We start from the raw sequence: 11012 nt of genomic DNA, 5'->3' as shown, positions 1-11012 counted from the left end.
ATGCTCACTTTTTCCTTTTCAAACTGAGCATCAGGATGAGCTAGTGCTGCTCTGACAGTGCAGTTCAGCTTGGCTCTGCAGGCAGCACCAGACACTGCCTCTCCAATCCTGCCTGCCTTCATCTCCTCGGTGCCAGGACACTTGCTAAAAGCAGCACTGAGGATTTGCAACATGGTGCTTAAGACTCGTGCTTGGACCACTGTTTATATGAAAGTAGGATCAGGTCCTTAATTCTTTTGGAACTGGACTCTGGTTTCCAGTTCACGGAAGCCAGCAAAGGGTCAGTGCCTTGCATTCCTCACCGGCCTTGGTTGCATGACTTAGAAATGGAGCCTCAGCAGCCTTAGTCTCAGTCCCCTCTGCCATCCCATTCCCATCTAGATAATATTTTTAAATCTAAGCACTTTTGTTCTCAGAAGCGGGTGAGATGCAAGATAAAATAGTCATTTTACAACCACCTTTCAAATAATTGCAGAAATCTCTGCCAGTTAAGTTAACCCACCTCTCTCTCCCCCTCACACAAACATGTTGTATGAAAGTAAATTCTGCAATTAGTCACCTAAATCCTGTAGACGCACCTGTTGTGCTCTGAGTGCTGGCAGATGGTTCAGTCATCGTGGTCTGTGCCTGCAGCTCCGGCCCCCACAACGGGTGGCTGTCCCTGGCAGCAGTGGGAGGGCAGCCGTGGGCAGATGATGAGCCCCGCTCCCAGGGCTGCCCTGCACCACGGGCTCTGCAGCAGGGGCAGATTTCTGTGCAGGTACAGAAGTCTGTGCGGGTACAGCCTCTAAAGGCCCCCCGCAGCTGCTGCCTGGCACTGCTGGCTATGGTAAGGGAGCCATTCTGCTTTTGAGAAACACACAGTTTGGTCCCCAGATGGAAATTTTGTCCCAAGCTCCCATTGCCCAGGAGCAGAAATAGGGATCAAAAACCTCTGGTAGGGACAGTTGTTAGTTGGATGTTGTTTGCCACTGGTGGCATCGGGATGCACAACCATCTGTAAAATCAAAGCAGATCTTCCCTGGACATGATGGAGATCTGCTGTCTGCCTTCAGACACGAAGCAGTTAATACCAAGTGTTCATAATTAGACTTCATATTACCTCTCAATTTAGGTGAACAAGGAGCATTCACACCTCTCTCAGTGCTATTATTTCAGCCTTGCTGGCTGGCAGACTCCACAGGACAGCAATGTATCCTTGTCAGAGGGACCAGCTGTCCCTGCTTAGGTGAAACAGTCCCTTTTTTGTCATTCTGTCCCATTAAAATAATTCATCAACTCTGATGCATTTTATTAGGGGCTAATGGTGCGACCCTGTTTTCCCTTCAAATGTCCCTATTAATTACTTCTATATATTGTTGTCTGTGTTATATGGTAAAATAATTTGCAACTTTTCTTTTTCTTAATTCTTGAAAATTGGAAGTAAAACATCTGAAAAAATCCACAACAAATAACAACACTGTTTCTAAGACACCTCCCTTCTGGAGGTGGTAAATCACCACAGAATTATTTTGTCTCTCAAAATACATTGCAGTTAATTGCTTTTTGGGCAGATGTCTATCACAACCTCCCTCTGTATGGAGTCCAAACAATCCACTAATATATCACAGACCCTACGTTGGGAGCACCTGCCTCCAGTTTTTTAAACAACAGGTAAAGAGACAAAGAAAAGGAAGGTTAGGAATCAGTAACTTTTTAAATAAACCTGTTAAGTTGAATACTACAAGTTGAAAATATCAAATATTTTAAGCTACAGAGTAAAGCTCTATCGGTAATGCCTTGAAGGGTCCATAATCATACCAAAGCAGATAAAATGGAAGATTAGACAAAATTTTCACTTGCTGAAATAATTTTTTTAGAAGTTAGTAAGCTAAATTTGAAGAGACAAATTCTTTTCTGTGTCCATCTAGGTCTAGGAGAAATCCTCAAAAAAGAAATCTCCACTTGTTTCTTTGAACACCACACAAGCTACTGACAAGATTTGTAGTTATCCTGTGCAAAGTGGCCGTCACAAAGCACGGGCTGGATCTGGCCCCTTAGATTAGAAGAGCATCTTTAATTATTGTCGTGGAAGAAACAGCACGGCTTAAAAATCCATTTGATGTACTCATAGGGTACATGGACGTGTCAGACTAGTCAGAAAAGGCAGCATGTGCTTTCAGTCCTCATTACTAGACTTCCTATCCCTAATGTGGGGATAAGTGAAATGAAAATCAATTAAATCAATGTGAAGAAGTGTCATTGTTAGATATTTACATTGCTCTCCTCTTACCTTTTTCTTCTCTTGGAAAGTACCTTTTTTAAATATAAGACCCTGAAAGTATGACCTGTGGGACATTTCCATTGTGTCAGAAGTTTCAAGTAGATACACACTAAAAATGTGAAACACAATGGATTCCTTAAACCAGCCAGCATTAATCCCTGTTGGACAAGTACTGCAGCTCTCTGCGGCATTCCTGTTGATAAAACAGGGGCTTCAAGCCACATAAGACTCACAAAGGCTGAGCTTGCTTTTACTGAATACCAAGGTTTCCCTTAAACCATCTTTCCTCATAAGGCAGCACTTCCCTGGCTCCAGCAGAGAGGATGCCGGATGGGACAGACATGGCTGGGTTTATAGCTGGTTTCCTCACATCCCATATGTTTCTCAGCAAGACGGAAGAACTGGCTCATTATTCAGAATATTGAATGATACCCAGATTCATCAGCCGGTTCTTCATGAAAGGCTTTATTATCTCTGCTGCTAAGGGGGTTCAGCTCTAACCTAATTCTTCTGTTTCTTTCAACAGGATTGTTCTCTCTATAATTCTTTTAAATTCAAATGGGTAAGTCCAGTCAGCTTGGTGACAATAAAATAGTACATCTACATCTATGAGAGGAGTCTGAAATTTACCTTTCACATGACTTCTTCTGCCTCTTACTTATGAGTGTCTAATGCTAAGAAACTCTGGTATGAAACTACACAACTAAAATGCAGGCTAAGGGAACAAGACTCAATGGATAAACATTCACTGAGACTCAGACTAAAGGCCCAGCTAAAGTATCTCAAGTGATACAAAATCATTGATATTATACAAAAGAAGCAGAAAATTGAGATGAACTTCCTAAAGTGAATCACACATGTACAGGCTGAGGTAAAGAATTTTTCCTGGCATATTTTCTGTTTGTCTTCAAGTCACTTCTTGGAAATTACACATGTAAAAGTGTGTCTAGTTATGTAAACATAGACACATGCAAACATATCACATATGACTTGAGTTTGTTCTCCTTTACCACAGTTTTTTTAATGATGAGTACAAATCATTTTTCTGTGCTTTACACTCCCAAAATCCCAAAGGACTTTTAAAGACCTATATTTATACCAGGCACACTGACCTTCCTCTCAGTGAAACAAGAGAACTTTCCTTGTTGCCCTCATGGATAGGAAAACTGCCATTTTCCTTGATGACATTCAACTCATACGCAACCTCGGCTATTCTAATTTTTAAATTTAATTTATTTCTGTACAAGGAAAGTAATACCATTCAGGGCCAGAGATTTTCTATGGTTTTAGTGAAAAGCCATGGAGTCTTTAACTTCCACCTGAAGAGCCACCAGAGACAAACAGAAAGGACCTTGGGTTTAATGTCTCATCTAAAGGATATTCTAATGTGTTTGCCTCATTATTCACAGCAGAAAAGGCCTTTGTCATGGTCAGATGGCTTTAATGTGTTTCGTATGCTACATAAATTCAAACTTGATGGCTCATTTATTTGTTGGATTGCAGTGTTATTCAACCTAAATGAAGCCTTGGTATTTACTAATAATTTGGGCTCTGGCTGCTGTTTACTTAAGCAAGCAGTGTCCACTGTCTCCTCTGTTGTCTGTATTAAGTTTGGACTCTACTAATCCAAATAATATTATAGAGAGGGCCAAAAATTTGCAGAGGAAATAGCTTTTCATTTGTGGACAATTATTTATCTTAGCCTTGAAAGATTAGTATTCCAATACTGCAGTTTCTGACATCAATTTTCTCAGTGTCAGAAACAACTCAGACTTCATCTAAGCTTCAAAGCACCCCCATAAGGAAGTGACTCATCGTTATCAACATTTTGAAGAAGGGCAAATTGGAGGTAAGAGGAGGCTAGACTCCTTATTCCGTGTCAAGAGAAGGAGACTAAAATGCTTCCAGAACCCAAATCTGTCCTTTAATCTTAGGACCGTATTTCCTTTTGTGATGTGACAATATTCTTTGATGAAGCTACATACAGCAATTATCAAACTTTGTAGTCACACCACGCCAGAAGTGTTCAGAACACAGAGATTCTCTTCTACTGTCTGAAAAATGAGACTACAGGGCTATAACGAGGAACTGTGTAACTATATGATTACATATAGTGTGCATGCTCTATTCTACCTTGTAGAGAGATTTACCTTTTGATGTGAAGTTTCTTAAAATCTAAATTTCATGGTTGAATCCTACTTGAACTCTCCCAAAGCTGAGTTTAAAATCCTCACCCAGCTGGATATTGTGAGCAATCTTGAAGTTAAAAATTACCCATTAAATCAAAAGAAAAACTAACTACTGTGCCATCTTAGATCCAGTCCAAAACATGAGTAAATATCCATAGTCAAGGCAAAAGATACTCATCCTTCCTGCAGAAACAGACAACTAATTTTAATAAACTGAATAACCACACTCAGGTGAGGCCTCATAGCTGTTTAGGTTTAGATTGGATATCAGGAAAAGGTTCTTCACCCTGAGGATGGTCAGGCACTGGAACAGGCTCCCCAGGGATGTGGTCACAGCACCAACCCTGACAGGGTTCCAGAAGCGTTTGGACAATGCTCTCAGGCACATGGTGGGATTCTTGGAGTGTCCTGTGCAGGGCCAGGACTTGGACTTCGATGATCCTTGTGGATCCCTTCCAACACAGGATATTCTATGATTCTATAAAAGCTCAAACTGATGATGGGATTCAGGGTGGAACAGGATCTGTATGACTAATTCACAGCTAGAAAATACATAAATATAGCATAAACAGCAAATGTTCATTTATGCCAGTAATTACAATTTCAAATTATATACATGGACCTGAATTTTCCCTTTCCTTGTAGATCCAAGTGGGAAATAGCTTTAAAACTAGAAAAAATATTTTTTCTGGCACTGAACATGGCCAGTTCTCCCAGTTTCTACTATGAAACAGCTGCTGCTTGCTGGATCTTCAGCCAGTTAATAATTTTCCACTCAACAAAATAACTTTTAGAGTGGTTTATTAAGTAATTAGGAGTCTGCTCATATAAATCAAGTGGACTTTATTATCCCAGCAGCAGTAATTCAGCCCTGTAGCAGAAGGAAAGGTGTACCTGGGAGTACAACACAAATTCCTTATTCTCTTCACTTTTCTCTTGGAATTGCAAACCACATTAGCTGTGACTCAAACCCCTGTTTTCTCTTTTCCCTCCCTGTACAGGGCTATGCCAGCATCCAGCCTTGCACGGGTATTGGGTCTGGCTGGGATGGAGCTAATTTTCCCCAAAGTAGCTCATAGGGTGCTTTGGTTTGGATTTGTGGCCAAAACACTCTTGATAACAGAGATGTTTTAGCCACTGCTCAGCAGGGCTTACAACAGAGTTAGGATCTTTTCAGCCTCATACCACCCCACAAGCAAAAGGAGGCTGGGGATGCATGAGGAGCTGGGAGGGGACACAGCCAGCACAGCTGACCCCAACTGACCCAAGGAATATTCCATACCCTGTGGCATCATGTTCAGCAATAAATGGAGGAACCAAAGCGTTTCCAAAGATGCTGTTTCAGGCAGTGCTGGGTGATGGTCTGCTGGTGAGCAGTGACTGCTTTTCCATCATAGGCTGTCTTTGCCTCTATTTCCCACCTCCACTTAAACTGTCTTTACCTCATCCCACAGGTTTTCTTGCTTTTGCCCTTCCAAGTATCTCTCCCCTCCTGTTGGAGGGGAGCAAATGGCTGCATGCATGTGAGCTTCCACCAGGGTACAAGTTTGTATGCAAAAAGAGTTCATAGCTTCTGGAAATTTCGTGACTCACCCTCCTCTTGAAAGAAGAGTAGAAGTTACCTCCTCAGTAGCTGGTGGATGACCTTAGTTAGGCAAGTTCATCACTGTGAGAAAATGCTGTCTCCAGGGTCAGATTAGTTATTTATTCTTCATCAACATTCTACTTTGATTTCTTGCTTTAAGCTCACTAGCTGGAGTTAGGCCCTCACTCACAAACACACCTGTATAGTGACATTTACAGAGTTAGTTACCTGTCATCATAATCTCATGCCTTAGGAGCAACAAGTTTGCTTAAGATCTTGCTGTCATATACTAGGAATATTCAAGTTATAAAAAACTACAAAAAGCATTAGATATTTTCACTGTATTTGAAACTAACATGGAAGTACACACCTTGTATATTGATTTTATTTTGTTGCTTGTAACATGTACCAGCAGTGCAAAAGGATTGTGAAGTCATTGGGATATTTGGGATTTTATGGTGAGATACCTCTGCAACGACCATTACACTTTTCCCAGTGAAACCAGTATATATCATTTGCAATGATCCAGCTTTACCCATCATGAACACAACCTGTCCTTGGCGTGGTAAGAGACCTGGACCTTGCCAGGGTGCAGCTCTGTATCTGCTTCAGGATCAGATGTTTCATAACATGCACAACAGAGCTTCCAGTAGAATTACTCAGGCACACTCCTGTTAACAAAATTTGGTAATCCTCTAATAAAAACATCCAATCTGTATCTGGCTTCTACCACGTCCTACATAACCTTATAATCCTCAAATTTAATAACATCTGCAGGTTTTGGGAATAAAGTCTTGCAAGTGACAACACAGATGACAACTCATGCGAGGGAGACCTGGAGGCTGAAGATCGAAAGAAGGTTTGTAGCAAAATCAAGGGACAAAGAAAATGGATTTTTCTCCTTTTTTCCCCCCCTGCATCTATTAGAATTTCTGATGCATTCAAAGGATTGCCTTCCCTTCAAGAAGGTTACAGAAAAATATTTCTGTGTTTTTATTCTGTTTTTGCAGGCATGCTAATGCTGAGAGTAGGGACAACAACCAATCCAAGGATTTCTTCCTGTGCCCTGGAAAACAGCTGGTTATCCTATTTAACTGGAACTGAAAGACTCCACATTCATAAAACACCCCAGCAGGAGCCTTATTTTGTACAAATGCGTGCAAACTTCAGGGGGGAAATCTGCACCAGCGTACCTCATTATATCTAATGGGATACTATTAAGAACTCCATGCACTATGAGTTGAAAGCCTTTCTGTAAGCAGGTGGCATTTTCACTCTTGCCTATTAATGCAGACATCGGAGCTGATAAAAACAGAGGGCCTTCATGTGTTTGCCTCCTATCTACCTCAGCTTTTCTAGAGCCAAACCTCCAGTTTCAGAGATGCTCGAATCCTTTGGGCTGCTGGGCTGGGACTAGTGAGATTCACCTGGTTGGAAATCAGAACCCACAGAACCATGCTGCACTTCTGTGGAGATCCTTAAACCTGGCACCATTTGGGGAGATTTTGGTTCCACTGCACAGTTAAAAGAAAGAAAGAAAGAAGAATGTAAATATAAACAATACTAAGAGCATCTTCAGGTAGAAGTGAGTATTCTTACATGCTTTTATTCAGAATGGTCCCTGACTTTAATTATTTATTTATTTTGGAATTCATCTTCCCAAGGGAGGAATTCAGGTGCAAATATTTACCTCAGATAGAACCTTCAGAGTTTTCAAAATATTTGTGTTAACATTCTCAAGGTGAGTAATTTAGCAATTCAAATCTTTTTATGCAATTCAAATCTTTTTATGTAATTTTCCTAAAAATGGCTCACTCATACTGTGGGCCATTTGAAAGTACAAGAAAACAATCTTAATGACTTCCACTAGAACGTCAAAACGATTTTAAACAAGGCACAAACTGGTTGTGCTCTTAATCCTGAACATCTGATCTCCAAAACCATTCACCATGGGAGAATTTAAACATGTGCACAGGCTTACAAAAGCTGCACAAAACTAAGAGGTGTTAAGGTCAGATGAGGACTGGAAACTCAGAAATTTCAGAGTGTAAGTAGGATTCAGGAGTCTGTGTTTTCACCGAGAGAACAAAATGGCATATAATGAACACACATTGTTAAACTTCATCAGTCCCTCAGGGTTTCAGTCATTCTTACAAAAGTCAGCCACTAGGATAAATACGACTAAAAAGGTGGGGAACCGCTTTACCATAAAAGCTATTTTTACTCTGAAAAACGTTGCATTTTTAAAATTTTATCATTTCTCCTGTTCTGAAAGATACAAATTCAAAGGTTTTACAACAAACTGCTTTGAAAAGTACTCAGAGGCTCAGGTCCTGAACTACACACAATTTTCAAAGGAGGTGGGTATGCAACACAGATAAGCCATACCTTTTTTTCATTATTTCATTCTATGGTAGCATCTTCTGAGGTGAAATACCTGCTCTGATAAAGCCTCCGGGAGTCCAAGGGCTCTCCTGCACCTTGCTGTGTTCAAGGATGAAGATCCTCCTGGATGCTGCTGAGTGTTGACTCCAGCAAGAGCCCAGGGCTGTCTCCATCCAGGGCTGCCCGTGAACAGCCCCTGCCTCCACACACAACACCCTTAGCTGGGCTGTCACCAGAGCAGGAGCTGCTCCTGATGTCAAAGCCAGGTGGGCTTTTGTCTTCCTGGAACATGATTGCCCTCAGCTTCTGCTGAGCTCTAGTGCAGAGCAGAGCCCTGCAGGTGCCACCAAGGATTTAAGCACTAACAGGGCCTCTGATATGGGGCATGGGAGCATCAAGATCCTCATGAATCTGTAAATAAAGCACCAAGGTATTTCACTTTATTTAGTGACTTGAGAAGCACCTGTGATTCTACATTAAAATGCAAACTTAGGAATGGGTTTAACCTTCCTGGTTTTAGCAAAACTTTCCTAGTTTCGGCAAGGTGTGCCTTCAGTACTGGCAGTTGTAATGAAGTGGTGGGGAACATGGATTAACTGGGAGACTTTCACAAACAGCTGCTGCTTGCGAGAAATAAGAGGGTCAGATATGGGAACCGCTGGAAATTTATTTAGTCTAGCTAGCATGAACTAACCTAATCCTTGCTTCCATAGCTGATGTAATATTAAAATCCAATGGGTTCCATTGACTCTTTTGGCAGAAGGGAGAAAGCAATGTAGGGATGTGCACTTAAATGGTGGTTTTTTGTTAGTTTTTGTATGCTTAAGGTTTCAGACACCACTTAGCGCCAGGCAGCTCTTCAAAGACACTTTACTTCTCCCAGGGTAATAATAGTACTGTAAATACTTTGAGATAGGGCCAGTAAATTATTTTGGTTCCTATGATGTCTGAAAATTCTGTAATGACAGGTGTGGCTTAATCCAGGAGTCACAGCCACAGAAAAAACACTAAAAGAGGAAAACTTCTTGTATTCACCAGAAAGGGAATGGATAGAATGTCAGAAAGGGAAATGGATAAAAGACATCAGGAAGTTTTTACTTCCTTTCTACAGCAGAATAGTCAGTCTTGCATATAGAGAAGAAGTAGGTGGTTATCTGAATGAACTTTGCTAAATATCTTAACTACTATCTCACATGACATTCTTATACAGAAGCATGGGAAAAAAAGGGTCTTGATCACACTCTTATAAAGCAGGTATGGGGGATGGTGGGAAATCTGTTCCCAGTTTGGAAACCAGTTAGTTCCCAACAAGGAGAGCAACCTTCCTCGAGTGCAGAAGTTTGTCTATTCAGCTTTATTCAGCCCTCCTGTTAATGACATGAATGATGGAACAAAAAGTAAACTGATTAAATTCACAGCTGACACCAATCTGGAAGGGCTGTAAATATACTGTGGGGAAGGATTAGAATTCAAAATGTTTGTGACAAGCTGGAGAAACAATAAGGAGTGGGGAAAATAAAATGAAGGCGGTAACTCTATTAAGACAATGGTAAAATCCAATACATGGCAGAAATAGCAACTACTGTAATATAAAATGGAAATAATTGCATAGGCAGCAGTTCTGCAGGAAAGGATAAGGCAAAGATCACATTATGATGTAGAGAATAAGACAGTCTGCATGACAAGCATGATGGCAGTTCTTGCTGTTTGTCTGGCACACTGGGGTGTTTGTGACTTCTCTTCCAGGAAGAGGTGCACAGTCCATAGAAAAAGGTGGTCTACTCAACACAGGAGCCTACAAAATTTAGGAAGAAAGCTTAAAAGAATTGGAAATGTTTAGCTGAAAGATAGAAGATCCATCGGTACAGAGTTAAACCTTCAGGTCTGAATGAGGCTGTTGCAAAGGGGAAAATAATCTGTCCCCCATGTTCAGAGTGGGTACAACCAACACAGTGGTTCCAATCTGCAGTGAGAACCACGCTGCAGAGCTGGTAAACCTCTAAGAGGAAGGACAGTCAAGCCACAGTTGATGGCAGATTCTTCAGCAATGGTAAGTTTTAAAAACAGGATAGAGAAGCCTAAGTCTTTATTTACATTGGCAAGGTTTGGTCTGGTGTCCATAAATCCCTTTCAGACCATAGTACAGATACAAACCAAAGGGGGGATGACACGCGCAAGCAGAAGGCAGGGCATGGCCTGTTATCAATGGTTGTGTCTTTATAGTATGCTAAGGATAGAAATATCTGAATACCATGCTCAGTTCACCTGTGATGATCATTAGAATATTGAGACAGCTGCTACTAAATGTCATAAAAAGAGAAATTTATTTGTATCTAGTTATTTGTAGGTAACCACTGCTCATACACCTGACCTAATGGTCCAGCATTCCTACGGCTCCCAAGCTGCAGCCTGAAGCTACGCACAGAGCTGAAGTTGTGCAAATATGCACAATGTGTGCAATGTGCACTCTGAAATTTAAAAACCCCAAGATATTCCATTTGTGGCCATTGGGCACTGAGCTTGACAAAAGTCTCTTGTTTATTTCTTGTCTCCTTTCAAACAGCAAACCTCTCATCAGATTAATGCTACA

Source organism: Aphelocoma coerulescens, chromosome 4 (assembly GCF_041296385.1).
Source record: "Aphelocoma coerulescens isolate FSJ_1873_10779 chromosome 4, UR_Acoe_1.0, whole genome shotgun sequence".
NCBI classification, from domain to species: Eukaryota; Metazoa; Chordata; class Aves; order Passeriformes; family Corvidae; genus Aphelocoma; species Aphelocoma coerulescens.
The sequence above is the reverse complement of the archived record's forward strand: the minus strand, read 5'-3'. Positions refer to the sequence as shown.